Here is a 16,870-nt window from a genome sequence, read left to right on the forward strand (position 1 = left end):
TTCCCCCCATCCTTCATCCTAGAGAAAGGTTCCAGAACTGTCTTTACAATCTCCCCTATACTGACCGCTGTGCCCTGCTCTCTCAGACATCACAGGGGAGCTGACCGGGTCCACTAGCCTTTGTTGCTGCTCTACACTTCACATTCCTGGATGCTCCCCCCCTTTTTCAGTCTGAGCCTCTGGCTGGCCCCTAAACCATACCGTCTGTCCTCCTGCCCGCCCTGGAAGTGGCTGAGACAAATCACTTATCTAGAAATTATATTCTTGCTCCTTGTTTGACATAAATCGTTAGCAGGCTCTAATCCCACCCACTGCCACTTGAAATATCACTTTCGGGGATGGCATTTGGAAATGCAGTTGTCATGGGCTTTCCCTCCGTGGAGCTGGTTAAATAGATTAATTCATACTTCATAACTTGCTGCCTTTTGGACAAGAACTAACTTCCTGCAAGAGAGATTAATTGGCGTCCCCTTCCTGCAGGGCCAACCCCAGGGGCAGCCAGGCAAACAGGGACTTCTCTGCTCTGCATGAATTCCCTGGTCTCACCTCTTCCAAGGAGTCTTCCTTATTTTGGGTTAGGATGGTCTCTGTGTGGGACAGTCATTTAAGTGAGATATTTGTTGGGGGCTCTGCCCTCCCAAGCAGCCCCATAGGGGTTTGGGATGTCAAGACAGAAGAGCCCTGTGGCCCCATAAAGACTTTCCCATCTTTCTTACTTTGGATGACCCAGTCCCCACTTGCAGATTCCTTAGACAGTGTTCTCCAAAGCCCAGTGCTCAGCCAGTGACCCTCTGGGAAACAGACAGAGCCTGACAATCTGGCCCAAATTTCGGAAGGAAACACTGAGACAGAAGTCCTCAAAACCAGATTTCTAACATTAACCTGGTTTTAACATAATGTCACATCACCCTGAATTCAAATAGCCAAGATTTCAGATAACCAGAGTACACTCCTCCTGGATCCTCCCCTCCCAGCAATTCTGTACGATGGTAGTTCACCGCACCGATCTGATCCTCAGTGCCTGCTGATCCTCAGTGCCTGCCGAGCCACCAAAGACCTGAATGTTCGGAACTTCCAGGTTCATTCTTGAAATTCCCTGTATGTGTTGGTACCAAGTAGCCGGCCCCCAGGCACTGAGTTCAGAAAAACCACTTCCTGTCCATTGAGCCAGAATCTGGCAGACTGGAGCTGAGGTTTATACCAGAGGGACACAGACCTGGCGTCACTGCCTGAAAACTAGTAAGACAGCCCCACCAGTCTGCCTCCTCAGCTTCCCAGTTCCACCAGGACAGGGTGGGAGAAAAGCATTAAGATGCTTATGTAAATTCCTCAGGCTGGGACCAATTGTTTTTGACTTTCTCCAGGTAAGCCAAAAAAAAAAAAAAAAAAAAAAAAAAAAAGGAAAAGAAAAGAAAATATTATCCTGGAGCAGATTTACGTAACCAGGAAAACAAATTGTTTTCAAGCATCCCTTCCCCAGCCGGCACACAAGGCCTCCAGACCCGAGCTGGGGTTTTCACATGCTAATTTCCAGGCCCGCAAGGCCCTATCAGGCCCACTAGGTTAGCGAGCTCTTATTAATACCACAGGTCCCGAGTATACAGAAATACGGGTACTGTAACCAGTTCCTGCTTCAGAAGGGCTTACTCCTCATTTGACGTTCCAACTCCGAGGCTCCAACTTCCAAAGATCTCAAAAGCCTGAGCCCAAAGTGGCCTGCTCCACCCCCTGGGCGCACGCCTTGATAAGGATCTGCAGGAAAGGGGCCGCAGACAAAGGCGCCCTCCACCTCTGCCGGCAGTCACTCGGCGAGCTCTCCGAGTGACCCCGGCGAGGGGGGCACAGCCCGGGGGGAAATGACTTGGGAGGCAGAAGAAAGGAAGAAGAAAAGGGAGAGTTGCGGCCCCAGTGCCCTGGCTCCTTGATGAATGCCCGTGAGCGCTTGGGAAGCCTGATGTGGGGATCAATAGCGGGTGGCTTTTCTTGCGGGTGTTTGAACTCCTCCTGCCATGGGCCCTGGCGAGGAAGAGCCGCCAATAAATCACAGCGCTGCAGCCAGGAAGGCAGCAGCGGCTCGTTCCGGAGGATTCTTCCCCTCGCTGGGGAAACTTGTCATGCGGAACCCACTCCTGCAGGACCGTGGGGGGAGGGGACCACAGTTGTGCCTGGAGGTGCAGGAAAAGCATCTTCCCGGGCTCCCTGGCTACCCTACAGGGGGCAGGGCCGTCCGGATCCCATCCCAGCCCAGGCCGGTAAGGAGAGAAAGAGCAGAAAGAGCAGAGCCACCCAGGAGGTATGTTCCCCCAGGGGTCGGCAGCAGCTCCGCCCAGGGCTTCCAGCAAGGCTTTGTGTGGGAGGCCTGGGGGGCAGACAAAAGCCAAGCTCCCTCCAACCGAGGCTGAGGGGAGGCAGAACAATGAGCCCAATGGGAGGCTCTTCTGGGCCTTCCCTTCTCAAGAGCTGGGTCTTTCTCAAGCCGGGCCTGCTGATTCAGCAGGTCTCAGCAAGGATCCCGATGACTCAGAGATGTCACCCATGCAGGCTGGAGCACTCAGAGGGAGGATGAAATAGCCAGGGAGGCCCCGGGCCGATGTCTACATGAGTGTGACCGGCGTGGGCAGAGGACCTAGATGCTGCCTGGGTCGTCCACCTTCATGCAACTGGCCCACTTCAGGACCCATGGAGAAGTTTGGTGTCCAAAATGATCAATAAAGGAATGCATACGTACTCGGGGTAACAAGACGTGGAGCATCTGCCTCACTGCCAGCTTGGCTGGCCCTTGCTTGAGGAAGGCTCAAGCAACTGCACTGGGGGCAGGGGTCGACTCAGGGCCTTTGCCTTCCAGAGACCTTCTCCTGCCCACTTCTGAGGGGCCAGGGCAGCAACTCCCATGGCTTTTGATAATGCTTGTTCCCTCTGTCCCCTTTCCCTTCTTCCTTCCCGCAGGTCCATCCCTTCGATTCTACTCCCACACTCCTGAGGAAGGAAGGCACTGACTGAAGTCCAGCAACCCAGCCAATGAGGTGCCCCTGCGAGGCCTCAGAACCCCGCCCACACGTGGGGGCAGCGGGAGGGCGCACTCCTACTTGGGAAACAGCTGGGACCCCCTGAGCTGGATCCAGGCCTCTCCTGTTTCCTAATCATACAGAGGCTCACTGTGGGTGACTGGCTGTTTGCTGTCCAGGCACTTTCTGAATATCAACATGTGGTCCCTACCCTCTAACAAGGTGTGATTATTATTCCCACTCTACGGACCACAACACTGAGGCACAGGGAGGTCTGGACAACTCTCCAGAAAGATTTAAACCACTTGGCCAAGTCTGCACAGAACCGTCATATTATATTCCTAAGATGGGACTTGAAGATCCAGAAGACAGTGACCATCGAGGTCACTCCAGCGAGCTGGAGTGATGAGAGCTGTGTGACTCTTGTTCTCTGTTGCTTCCAGCACACCAAACCACATTACATATACAGAAGGATTTTCTTTGTGTTTCTTTATCCTATTTACCGTCTGATTGTAAGAGTGCACCTGACATCTTGGTTGGCCAGGCCCCACCCGAGGGGAGGCTGGGGTGGTGGTGGAGAATGAAACCTGCCTGGATCAGAACCTCCTATCCCTGCACCCCGCCCCCCTTCCTGGATTTCTCCCCCAGCAGGGCCCTTAGCCCAGACTCAGACTGCATTCCCAGAAGGCTGTATTTGGCTTCTGCCCAAATCTTATCATCTTTTTTTTTTTTTTTTTTTTCAAAAAACAAAATCCACCCCTGCCCCACACCTCCACTTGGCACCTCTGAGAGGCCCTGACGATTGCAAGGTTACTGGGGACCCAGGAGAGCCTCCTGCCAGGCCAAAGGAAGAGAGATAGGGGAGGGAACCCAGAAGCCAGGCCCAAGATGGGCGGTCCGGTAGCTTCAGTCTCCAAGAGCTGTCTGTCCTTCAGCTGCTCAGCTGGGAAGGGGGCCACCCCCTTAGGCTGTCTGCCCATGCTACTGGGGCAGAGAGGCTGGCAGACAGGAAGGAATTGGCCATGTCCCTGCTAGCTGAGGAGCTGTGGATTTGGAGACTGAGGCTCAGGAAACAAGTACTGACTAGCTGGTGGCCCTGGACAAGTCACCTAGGCTTCCTGGGCCGGTATCTCCTCCTTCATACGACATCGGTGAAAGCACCTAACACCAGGTCCTCAGGGCGACCAAAGGAGGTATCGGTGATAATTCTTGAGAAGCTGAGTGTGTGCTGTGATGCCGTGGGTTGAACTCTATCCCCCCCAAAAGATGTGAAGTCCTCGTCCCCACTACCCGTGAGTGTGACCTTATTTGGAAATAGGCCTTTGCCGATGATTGAGTTAAGATGAGGTCATTGGGGTGGGCCCTACTCCCATAGGACCGATGTCCATTTATAAAAAGCAGACATCTGGACACAGAGACACACACACACAGGGGGAAGTATGCCTACTGGTAATGGTGTCATGGTGCCACGAGCCGGGAGAGAGGCCTGGGACGGATGGTTTCCTAGTGTGTTCAGAGGGAGCACGGCCCTGCTGACAAGACACCCTGATCTCAGCTGGGGCAGACTCTGGCCCTCAGCGCCCTGCGATTCTGTGGTCCAAGCTGCGGGGCAGGTGGTACTTTGTTATGGCATCCCTAACAAAACCATGCGCCCCGTGACACTGCAGAGTCGAAGTCACAGGACGTCCCTCCTCTCCACAAGTCCCTTCCTGCCGTGCCTCTGGCTCAGTCAGTGTGTGAAGCCCCACAGCCCTTACGATTACCCACAAGACCCCGCGTGACCTGGTCCCTGTCACCTCCCCGACCTCATTTCCTTCTTGTCTGCCCTCGGCTAACTTGGCTCCAGCCTCCCTGGCCTTCTGACCGCAGGTGCCCCGGGTGGTGCACCCGGCACGCTCTTCTCCAGGTAGCCAGGCTCACGGCCCACCTCCTGCAGGACCAGGACGTGGCTCGGGTGACCCCTTCTCGGGCAGCCTTCCTCTGCCACAAAGGCGGCCCCTCCCCACACTTCCTCCCACTCTTTCCTGACTTCCCTCGCCCCTTTGCATTTGTGACTGCTTATTTCTCTCGTTAACGCTGTGTCCTGGCCAGAAGGCAAGCTGCACGTCAACAGCGACTTCTGTCTGTTGTGTATGTGTGGTGTGGACAGGACCTAAAGGATGCCAGGCACATGCAGGTTTCTGCTGTAGGAACGAATCAAGAACCAGCTGCCTGAATGAATGCGTGAGTCAAGGAGTGACTGAGTGCACGGGAGGCGCCTGCCCGCCCGCCCAGAGATGAGGCCCCGAACCACCGTCTGGGAGAACACGGGGTGGCTTCTCAGCGGAGGCAGCCTGTTCAGACAGGAAGCCCAGGCCTGCTAACAAAGGGGCCGCCGGAGGTGGTGGGGAGCTCGCCACCCAGGCCTCTAATGAATCTCTTTCCATTGATTTCTGGAGTTGCCTTTGAAGGGAAGGGCCAGCCAAGGCAGCTCGAATGTCTGTGCCTCAGCAGTCCTGGGGTTTTATTGCTTCTCCCAGGACACAGCTTTGACAGGGGGCTTCCGGACGGCCCCCGGGTTGGATTGACATAAGCTCCCTGCAGTTGGAAAGGCAATTTCCCTTCCCGCTGAAGCTGTCTGCCTCCCTGCCTCCCTGCCTCCCTGCCTCTGCAGCATTTCTCCCCGTCCCCGGCCGTCCTGGGCCGGGAGCAGCCGAATTCCACTCCTGACACTCCCCAGACAAAGGCTCAAGCAGGCCCCGGGAGGATGCCCTCCGCCTTGCAGACGGAGTAATGAAGCTCAGACAGGGAAGGGGTTAATAAGGCAATGCAGACAGTCTGGCCCAAGGCTGGGGGGCCGTGGAGCTGAACGCAGGCTGCTCCAGCAACCACCGACCCCACTGTGCCCCCTGAGTCTGCATAGCCTGTTACAGCCAGCCCTTTGCCTGTAGAGCCTCTACTTGACCATTTGGGATCATCAACTCATTTGGCTCCTAGCCTCACTTGGAATGAGGGAACAGAAGCTCAGAGAGGGGCCTGGGTTTCCGGCAATACCACGAGAAATTAGTGGTAGAGCCAGGACTAGGCCTAAGACATCTGGCTTGTTCCAGAGCCTCAAGCCATGTCTCCCGACGCTGGTTCCCACCAACTATACGGTCAAGGGCATGTACTCCAAACTGTAAAGTGCTAGACAGATCTGAAGGCCTACTCTTCTAAAGGGCTCTTGTCCATCAGCTGCCTCTTTTTGAGCTGATGGGATTTGGATGTGGAGGGTCTGCACCACTCTGTCTTCCTTTCCTCCTCCTCACAGGGACGTTGGGGGCCAGACTCGGGACCCTTCGGCTCCTTTCCTCATCCATAGGGGGTCATGCACATCAAGAATGCGGGGTGGGGGCATTGAATTTGGGCTCAGAAGGACAGTCAGGACTGCCCTAGAGGTAGTGAGCACCTTGTCACCTGGGGTGTGTAAGCTGAGGATGAGAAAATGCAGAGGGAATCTTAGGAGTAGTAGGCTAGGGCTTCTGTGGCCATTTCTGCTCTGGGGTGCTCTCCTAGGTAAGAGGAGAAGATGGGTGCTTGAGAAGCATGCCCAAGCACCTCAGTATGTTCCGGGCAGCAATACAGCAGCTCTGTGAACCTTCTGAACCCATTGAAGTTCATCAGGAACCCTGCATCACCTGTGTGATGATCATCTTCCTTCCTCTTTTGACAGTCCTGAGTGAGAGGACACTGTTCCCGCTGCCCACTCCCTGCCAGCCCCTTGCACCCAGCCCAAAGCAGCCCAAGGAACCTGGCAGCTTCCTTCATTCCCCCGTGTGGTCTCAGGTGTCCCCCCTCTCCCTAGGGCGCCCGGGGGTTTGGGGGGGAAGCGGTTGGACGTGAGCAGACAGGCCACGTAGGAATGTCTGTCTGGGGAAAATCCAAAGTGGCCGCCAGGGCAGGGCAAGGAGTGGGAGGCTTGATGTTGAAATCGGGATCTGCAGAGCTGAGCTTGGCAGGTGGGAACAGCACACCCCTCCCTCCACCGGAGGCCAAGTCCCCAGCTGAGAGATGCTGCCAGGAGAGAGGCTGGGGGCTTGTTGTGTAGCCAACAGCACATCACTGTCTCTTTCTGCGACACAGCTTCCCCACGCAGTGTGGACATCTAGTGCAGATGCTGGCCTCTCTGCTACTAGGGGCACTGGTCTCGCTAAGTCTGATTGGGAAGGTCCCAGGAAGAACTGTCACAATTGAGCTGATACCCCCACCTCTCCCCAGGAACAACCTATAAAGGATGGAGCAAGCCAGGCAGGGTGCCTATAATACACACAATCCTCTTAAGACAAAGAAGCCAGTTCTGAATTACTGGGCCTGCTAACATCCATCCTTGCAAATTTATGTGCAGTCTGTCTGTACACATATCCTTCTTGGTAGATCCTGAGCTGCGCAAGAGCAGGGATTTTGTCTGTTTTGATTACTGCTCTATCCCTGGTGGCTCTGGACCTGGCACATAGTAGGTGCTCAACAAATACTCATTGAATAACAGTTATTCACCAAGTCATTATCCCATGTCAGTGGCACCTCAGCTCTACCTTCTTTATAATGTTCGGTATGCCTTAACTGTTTATAAGGAGCATATATTATTTTTGTGATTAGAAAAAAAAAAAACACCCCATACAACCCCTTTCATTGTAGAATGAAATGAGTCCAAAGTTAAGACTTTCTCCTCCAAAAGGTGCTGTACCCAGTCTTCAGAACCAGTAACTCCACAGCAAAGCTTAAAACAAATCCCAAGTCACCAATGGAACTTCCGAGGCACAGCTATGGGGCTGGCCACGGGCAAGAGGCATTGCTGGAGACTTAGAATCTGTACCTTTCCCTCGACACAAGGCACAGTTCCACCCCAGCAGGCTCTTTTCTGGACACTCAGAATAGCATCCACACTGTTTTCTCTGCCTCTGGCTCCTCGGTCCCCCCTCTACCTGCTACGGTTTTATAAAAGGCAAATCTGACCACATAACTACCTTCTTGAAAACCTTCCATGGCTCCCCAGTGCTGCCAGGCTCAGGTTCAAGCTTGAGCTCCCTAGATTGGCACTCAAAGCCCTGGAAGTCTTATGGTAGCTCTAGGAAGGTCCTTCTGCTACTCGCAACCTGAGTTGCTCTTATCTAGATGCCTCCAGCAAGTCCCTTAAAGGCACTGATAAACCCTGGCTTGCCCAGCTTCCTTGGAGGTAGGCTCACTGCAAAAACCCAAAATGCCAAACAGTGTTGAACAGTGCCTGGGTGCCTGCCTGCAGCCGGCAGGGGATATGGCCACAAATCCAGAAGTGACACAGAAGCTGAACCCTACCCTGCCACCACTCTGAGGGCCTGTCTAGAGGGATGAGGAGCTGGGACCTCTGATGAATCTGAAAGGCGGGGCAAGCCATGAGCCAACAGCCTGAGTTGGGATGCCCAAGGGGTGGAGGGAAAGAAATGAGCCCAGAGATCTCACCTCTGGGGATGTGATGGTTTGGAGCCAAGCAGCACTTCCTTTTCCCTGACTCAGTTTCCCCACTCAGAATGCAGGCAGTATTCTGGGATGCATGGGAGGAAGGCACAGCCCTGGGAACCAAGCCAGCGCTTCCGCTGCTCCCCCTCAGCGAGGGGAGCCCACGCCTCCCTCGGGCCCCAGACAGACCTGGGAGTGTGGTGTGTAATTGAATTTGGCCTAATTACCTAATTGTGCTGAGGAACAACCAGTACTGACAGGGGCCTCGAGTGTCGAGGGGTGACAGGAAGCCAGGAGCCAAGTGGCAGCCTCCAGATTCCTTAGGCATTCAGGGGAGCAGTACTAGACACCAGCACCTTCATATTCCTTAATCTCTCAGTTGCTCAGAACCCTGGGAGGCAGGTGGCATTGTTCCCATTCTACAGGTGAGGAAACCGAGGCCCAGAGCATTTTGTGCAGGGATATCAAGTTGGAAAAAAGAAGAGAAGAGATCTGAACCCACATTGCTTCTGCACCCAAGGCTTTTGCACATGCTGTTCCCTCTGTTTGAAATGCCTTTCCTTTGCCCTCCTCTCTGGGCAGATTTTCTCCTGCTAGGGTCATTTCCTCGAGAAAGCCTCTCAGCTGATCACCATGACATCATCACTGGAGGGTGTTTATTCCAAATCTGTCCTCTCTACCAAGTCAAGTTCCCAGCGGGCAGGGAGCACACCTGCATCACTCGCCCTGTGCCCAGGCATCCAGCCTAAGGCCTGGGACGCGGTGGTGGCCCAATGAGTGGCTGAAAAACCTCTAAATTCCGGGTCTTTTGCAGACAGAGTGTGTTGGTTTCCTGACATCACTGGCCTGGGCCCTGGGTGGTGGGGTGGGGGTGGGGGTGGGGTCTCATCTGTAGGAGGCTGTCCTGCACCGGGGCTGTCCGAGGAGTCCCTCAGAGTCACAGTGAGGCTGCAGGGCAGACACCCCCCCCAGACCTAGTGGCCTCCAAGACGGATGGACAGATGGCCGCCCTGTGAGGCCCTGAAGCGAAGGGACAGGCCTAGTCACCCAGCTTGCAAACAGATCCAGAACTGGAAGGTGGGCCTGCCCTAGTCTGGGACCTGGCCTCACTGCCCCACACCGGGGTCCCCAAACCCCAGAGCAAACAAGCCAGGGACAAGTACTTAATATACAGAGAGACAAGTACTTAAATCTAAAGAAAACCCATTGAATTTCAAAGCTGGACTTTCAGGTTTTGGGAAACAAGGCAAGACAGAGGTTATTAGACTCTCCACCAGGGCAGCTCTCAATGGGCTAATTCACAAGGCAGCCCTGCTCTGGAAACACATCAGGCCTCCCTGCCTCTGGGACCCTGGGCTTCTCTAGCGTCCTTTCTCCTTCTAGAAGGCATCTGACCTGGTACCCGAGTGTGCAGGTCTGGAGTGGGACGGCCTGAGTTTAATTCTAGCCCTGCCACAGGCTAGCTGTGTGGCCCTGAGCAAGTAACTCACCTCTCTGAGTCTCTCCTCAAAATTTCTATGAAGATGAGAGGATGCACATGCAGTATTTTGCCCAGCGTCTGGAACGTGGTCAAGACTCAATAAAAGTTAACTCTTTAATTGACTTAGTAAGAGAGAAATGATAGCATTAGAGAGGTTTAGCGAGGTAGTGCTGATAATGGTAGCATGAGCAGTAATTACAGCTGTCGTGGGAGTAATGGTGCTACTAGTAGTAACAAAAAGAGTATTAGTGGTAAATACTGTCTCATGCAAGCCCCACCCCGGGCACGAGGAGGATGCTGGGAAGATTGTTCCCTCTCTCCATGGCAGTCTCCTCTGGGATAAACACAGGGGGTTGGGCCAGGTGGTCCCCAAAGCCCTCCACACTCCAACATCCACGTCTGAAAGTAATAGTAGTGCTAAAAACAATACCATAGATGCTTATTGCTTATAGTCGTTCCTTATTATTTTTTTCAAATAATTTATTTATTTGAGAGAGACAGAGAACATGGGTGGGGAGAGGGAGAGGGAGAAGCAGCTTCCCTCTGAGCAGGGAGCCCGGTGGCTTGATCTAGGACCCCGGTCAGGACCATGACCTGAGCCAAACAAAGGCAGACGTTTAGCCGCTTAGCCAATGGAGCCACCCAGGTGCCCCTACACACATTCCTTATTATTATATGTACCTCGTGTTCTCCAAAAGGGCACCGTCTGCCTGCTTCCCCTTCCTGTCCAACAAACAGAAGCCCCCTCCCTGACCTGGCCTTCCTCTGACAGCTGATTTTTGAGTGGGAAGGGTGCTATCCACCCACCTGGCTTGCCTGTGACTGGGACCTGGCAAGCGGATACCTAGTTTGCACCACACACACACAGGCACAACCGCCCCACCCCATATCATCCCATCTGACCTTCAACACCCCAACACAAACAACCCTGGCAGGGAGGTACGGTTAGCCCCATTTCCTGATGCCACAGCTGAGGCCCAGAGAGGTCATGCCAGTTGCCTAAAGTGGCACAGCTTGAAAGCAGGGGAGCAGGATGCAAGCCCGGGGTGGCCTGCCTGAATGCTGGGTACTTCCCATATGGGTAATTTCTCTGCCTCACAGTGTCCCTGCCCTGCTGACACAGCCTGAGGCCCCTTTCTGCATTCAGTGAACATCCCACAAACTCTGCAGACTGACCCTTCCTTCTTCCATGAGTCATGGGTCCATCTGTCCTGGGCTGGGTCCCCGGTGATCCAAGGCCCATGCCTGTCCACTGGCCCCCGGGAGCCAGCCCTCCGTCACAGCTGGCCTAGCTAGCACCGGATCTTAAAGAAAGGGTGGTCTCAACATTAATAGCCTCAGGAGATTTCTCACAGGACTGGAAACCCCGCTGGTTCTGGGCTGGAATGTCCCATGGCCCCAGGTGGCACCCTGTGCAGTAGCTGCCCCGTTGGTGGCCATGGGCTCTTATTCCACCTGGATGCCACTGTTCTTTGTGTGACACCTGGCTGTGAGGACACGGGACTGTGACACCCAGTGACCTTTGCAGTACAAAGAGGGAGCTTGGGAGCAGACACTGAGGCCCAGCCTTGGCCGAGGGCACCAGTGCCTCAGAGGAAACAGACCCCATCTGGGCAGCCACCTGCCCACTCCCTGACCTTGCTTTTTAGAGGGGGTGGTACTTTTCTGCTCCTCTTTCTTTTTCTTACCTGGGAGGAGAAGAATCAGACCCAGGAGCCCCATCCCCCCGGGGCTGAGCCCAAGGATCTCCCCTGGAGACCCCCCCCCCAGGTACCCAGCTTCCATGGCAGCTGGGTGGGTGGCAGGCCCCCAACCCAGGGGCCTCTGGCCTCACTCCCAGCCCCTCAGCTTCCCCACGGAGCCCAGTAGCCCTGGGTGCCCAGTGGTCCCGGGGAGGGCAGATTCCCATTTTCTCCTTCCCAGCCCAAGTGTGCAGGCACACGCGGCCCCTCGCCTCCCGGCCTCCTGGCAGACGCTTAATTGGGAGGAAGTGAGTCTAAACATCTGGGGCACACATCTGAGAGTGGGGAGCCTGGAGGAAATGGGAATACAGGCAATTATGTCACTTCCTCAGCGGAGGGAGTGGGGCAGGAGGGGGCAGCCGGCGTTTCTGGGGCCTGGGCTGGGGCAGGACCCGGGTGCTGTACCTGTGCCGGGGACCCTGCAGCCTGGAGGGGGCTGGCTGCACCCCAGGCTCAGGCAGGGCTCCCGGGCAGGGCCGAGCTGCAGCCCGCGGGCCCAGTGGCGCATGGAGCTGCCAATGCTGCCGGTCCCAAGGGGAAAGGAGAGACAAAGGAACCAAAGGAGAGAGGGAGCTGGCGGGCGTGGGAGGAGGGGGGACCAGGAGAGAGAGGGGGGGAGAGGGAGACCAGGGAGAGGAGGGAGAGAGGGAAGGGAGGTGGGGAGGGAGGGAGAAAGAAGGACAGAGGCGGGGAGGGCTGTTTTCCTCAGCTTAGACGAGGCCTGAGGTCTGGGGGCGAGGATGGAGCTTTCCCAGGCAGCCCACCAGGATTGCAGCAGCCGACCCTGGGTGCGACCTCACTCCTCACTCCTCAGAGCCCTGGCTTCCCCATCTGGAAAGGGGCTAGACCTCTGTCTCAGGGACTATTTGTCCTGGGAGCCCAGGGCCCCCCCCTTCGTGAAGTGATGGCAGCTAGCAGGGTCCCTCTGAACTGCCCAACCCCAGGGGCTGGGAGGGGCAGCCAGGGGCTGGCCCCAGGGGGTTCCACCTAGTCGTCTTGGCTCAGCTTCACCCTCTGCTGCTGTGGGTCTGTTGACATTACCCTTCCCCTGAGCACTTGGGGTCCCTGTGAGCTCCTTGAGGGCCCAGACAGTTTCCAGGGTTACTCAAGGGCCCATCACCACGTCTGTATGTACCACGCGCCCGTGCCCACTTGTTGAAGGGGTGAATTTAGCTGATCCTTTGCACTGAGTTCCTGCTGTCATAATTATGTGCCTGTTTGAAAGGCAGGCTCCTCATTTCACTCCCCCTCCCCACCCCAGTGATTTCTGTTTGCAGCCAGAAGACAATAGTAGCTCTTCATCCCAAGCAGGTGAGACTGGGCCCTTTGGAATTCCCTACAGGAGTCCTGCCCCAGGCAGTGTTTCCCACCTGGCCAGCCTCAACAAGCCAGGAAATGTGCCCAGGAATAGAAAGAGGCGACTGTTAACAGCTCTGCAAGGAAAGTCAGAGTTCTCAAGCGCTGAGGTGTGTTTCTCTCCGCCTGCAGGAAGTGCAAGGGCAGCAGGCCTGGCCCAAGGTGCCCACAACTCCCTTCCAGCCACTGCCTGGCCATGACCTTGTCCCCCGTGAGGGGAATTACCACCTAGCAGAGCTTCCACTGCAAAACACAAACACCTGGTTGCCTGGGCAGCACCTTGCCAGGGTGATGTGATCCAGATGGTCCCTTGAGAGGCAGCTGGGTTGCCATGGAAACAGAATTGCTGCTGCTCTAGCCAGGAGACCCAGATTCTAAATCTGCTGGACCCCCAAGCTTGGGAGAAGTGAAGCAATTTGCATAAAGTCACACAGCGGAGTCGGTTCGGTTCGGAGCCTGCACTGTGACGACGCAAGACTTAATCCGAATGATTATGTAGCCCTTCTGCGATGCCAGCTTGTGTTAAGTACTTTGTACTGAAGATTTCGTGAGAGGGTAGGAGGGTCACAGGTGGCAAGGACGTGATGAAGGTGGGCTGAGCCTAGGTCAGCCTGACCCTGGTGCCTGAGCTTGGACCCCTACCCCATGTGGACCCACCTCTGGTTTCCAGATCTTGGCTTTGCATGTCCTGAGACCGGTCCTATCCCAGAAGCTCACTGGGCCTGACTTGAGGGTGGCTGAAAATGTGCAGGCAAGGAGAACTAGGGGCCTGCAGGCCGAGACCCACCATTTTCAAGGCCTGGCCTCTCCTGGCTCTGCTGTGCAGGCTGACCCAGGGTAGCTGGTGCCGGGCAAGGGGGCAGGTTCTGTTGGCCAAGATCTTCCTCTCGGACTCTGCTTGCCAGGTGTGCCTGCGGACCAGCCAGGGGGTCACTCACAATGCGCCTGATCCCAGAGAGAGAAGGCACGACCAGGGAGGAGCAGAAACAGCAAGAGCTTGGAGTTGGGGCCAGCCCTGGTGCACACCCAGGCTCCATCCTGCTCTCCTTTCTTTCCTCCTTCTCTTCAGTCCCAACCCATCAAACATCCATCCACTCAGAGCCATCTATCCAATCATCCCTTGCTTTGTTACAAAGGATTTGGGTTACTTTGGGCGGGTAAAAAAAAAAAAATCTCTGTGCATCAGTTTCACAATCTATAAAATGGGTTGGTTCCTTGTGAGGGTCAGAGCTGATGTTCATAAAATACCCAGCACAATGTCTGGCCTGAAGCAGGAACTCAATAAATGGTACTTTAAACATGACTTTCTCTCGAGAGAATTTTTGGGAAGGGTTGCTGGGACAAAAGAGGCCCTCAAACGTTCCCAGCCCAAGGCACAGCCAGCTCTCTACCCTCCACTCCAGCAGGCAGCCTGCCTCCCCATCTGGGGCTCAGCCTCCCCTTCTTGGGGGGAAGGGAGATGCATTCTGGACCCTATGTGAACCTCTCTTGGAACCTCAGGGGGAGGCCATCACCCCACTCATATCTCCTACCCTATCGGAGGTACGTATGGTGGCATTTATCTTGGCCCTATCTACACACACAGATTCCATATTTTCTAGGCCCCAAATCATGACACAGGGTCAGGTGCAGACTTTTGTGTAATCTCCAGGTACAGGAGGCATCCTAAGACAGTCTGAATGCCAACACCTTGGAATAAAATCGCTAACACGGACACAGCACTTACTATACCCCAGGTCCTGTCCTGAGCACCGTACATCCGTTCACCCAGTGAGTGCCTATGATGTAGGTGTTATTATTACCCCTTTTATCAAATGAGGCAACCATGGCACAGAGCAGTTAAGTGGCTTTTTCCAAGGTCACGCGGCTGGTGAGTGGAAGGCTGGGTAGGATTCATATCCAGGCCGATTGCCCCAGAGTCCATGGCTTTAACCCCCACTCCTCTCTATGAAATAGCTGAAAGGCTTCTGGGGAAAATATTTGAAATTGGGGCTGACCAGGACACTTCAATCATAACATCTGGCATGTACTGAATGCTTACTCTGTGCCAGGCTCTCTGCCACTCACCATCCATGGGACTGTGAGTGTTGAATAAGCTCAAAGACAGGAGGGTGTTTAACCTACCGACAAGGACAAATCACTGTCAAACACTTAATACCTCCATCTGCAAGCAGTTCAGGTGATCTTGACACGTTCTCTTGAGTCATTAAACGTGTCCTTCTCCAGACTTCATATCAACCCGTTCATAGAGAGTATGGAGCAGCCTATGGCTTCAGGGTCAGACATTCTGGTCCTGGCTCTTTTTTAGTCAAATGGCCTTGATCAAACGACTCAGTCTTCCCCAGCCCCAGTTCCCTCATCTGTAAAATGGGGTAGACATGGGTCTGGCTGAGATCACCATGTGGAAGACGTGGGTTCATTGTTGCTACACACAGTGAGCGCTCAGCGCCAAGAAAAGGCTGACCACGTGTTGGCCATGGTCACGACAGGAAGGGGCTAGAAATCAGATTTTTTTTTTTTTTTTTTTGCCAATCCAGATGCCCTGCCCTGTAAATCTAAACAGGCGAGATTGAGGGTCCCAGCACCTGCACCATTGCTAGTTCCCGTCTGTCTGTCGAACCCAGAAGAGAATTTATAAGGCTGTGTGGCCAGCAAAGCTTGCTTCAGAAGTCCCGTCACCACCTCGCCCGCCTTCTGCCAAGCCACTGCTCCATTTCACTCTCACGCCAGCGGATCCCCCGAAATCCCTCCTCTGTCGGTGGGAATGCTAAGCTCCATCTTAAAACCAAAGCTCTGGCTTCCTTAATCCTCTTACCTGGCTCTTTCCTCTGCAGAATTAATTGCTGCCGATGGCTTTATTAACGTCTCAGGCAGCCATGGCATCCTCAGGGCACCCCGGGGCAGTGGGGGTGGTTTTGGCAGGATCTCTGTCCCAAACGTGCCTTTGGGCTGGATGGCATGGTGGCTGCAGGGTGACGACCCTGGTCCCTGTAGGGTGGTAACTGTGGGCCTGCATCTCCCCAGAGGCTGTGCCCACTCCTCGGGGGACACATGCAGAGAAGCAGGGATGGGCTGGCCAGCGCTCTGGTCCCACTTCTGCTCCCCCTGAGGCCACCTCCCCACCCCTCGGAGCTGCAGTCCCCTCCTCTTTAAATGGGGATAAGCCTGCCCTGGGGATCTCACAGGGCCGGACAAGGGAGGCTGTGTAAAGGGCTGTGTTTGTGTGTAGGATTACTGTCATTTCTCACCCACAGAATGGGACCATTCATTTATTTCAAATCTCAAGAGCGGGGACTGTGTGTGTGGTGCATTTATATATGTTTGTAGCCCTTGTGCTTGGCACAGAGTGGGACAGGACAAGACGACAGTCATTCCTTGCCTGAAAATTCCGGTTTAGTATTTTGTATTTTGAGAGGGAGTCTTACACCCACGACCTCGTCATTCTTCCTGTAGCCACGGAGGTAGAGAAAAGGAGTGAAGGCTTTGGCCTGTGGAAGAAATGGACTTGGAAGGGCCCCGAGGTAGCGGGTGGCACCCAGGCCCCCGTGGCCTTGGCCAGGACTCTCCTCTTTGACAGGTGTGGACTAGGCCATGTGACCATCCCGAGATATCTCAGATGGTCACGGGCCCCAACAAGAATCCATTGCTACGTCAGATCTCTTCCCACGTCTGGGGTGTCGCTATTTCAAGGAGGGGACTCCCAATTCCCTAAACCCCCACCTCTCTCTCTTTTTTTTTAACTGGCAGAGAGCTGGCCCCAGGCTCTAACAGGCACCAGACACACCTGTGGCTCAACCCAGAACAGGGCATGGGCTTTGGCATCCTGATTCGGAGAG

General features: G+C 54.9%; 1 protein-coding gene across 4 annotated transcripts in view; it reads right to left on the bottom strand.

The window, feature by feature from the left end:
* ZMIZ1 (zinc finger MIZ-type containing 1) overlaps positions 1-16,870 on the bottom strand; it is a 230,984-nt gene that overhangs the window by 68,599 nt on the left and 145,515 nt on the right. The window lies entirely within an intron of this gene.

Source organism: Vulpes lagopus, chromosome 3 (genome assembly GCF_018345385.1).
Source record: "Vulpes lagopus strain Blue_001 chromosome 3, ASM1834538v1, whole genome shotgun sequence".
Classification (NCBI taxonomy): Eukaryota; Metazoa; Chordata; class Mammalia; order Carnivora; family Canidae; genus Vulpes; species Vulpes lagopus.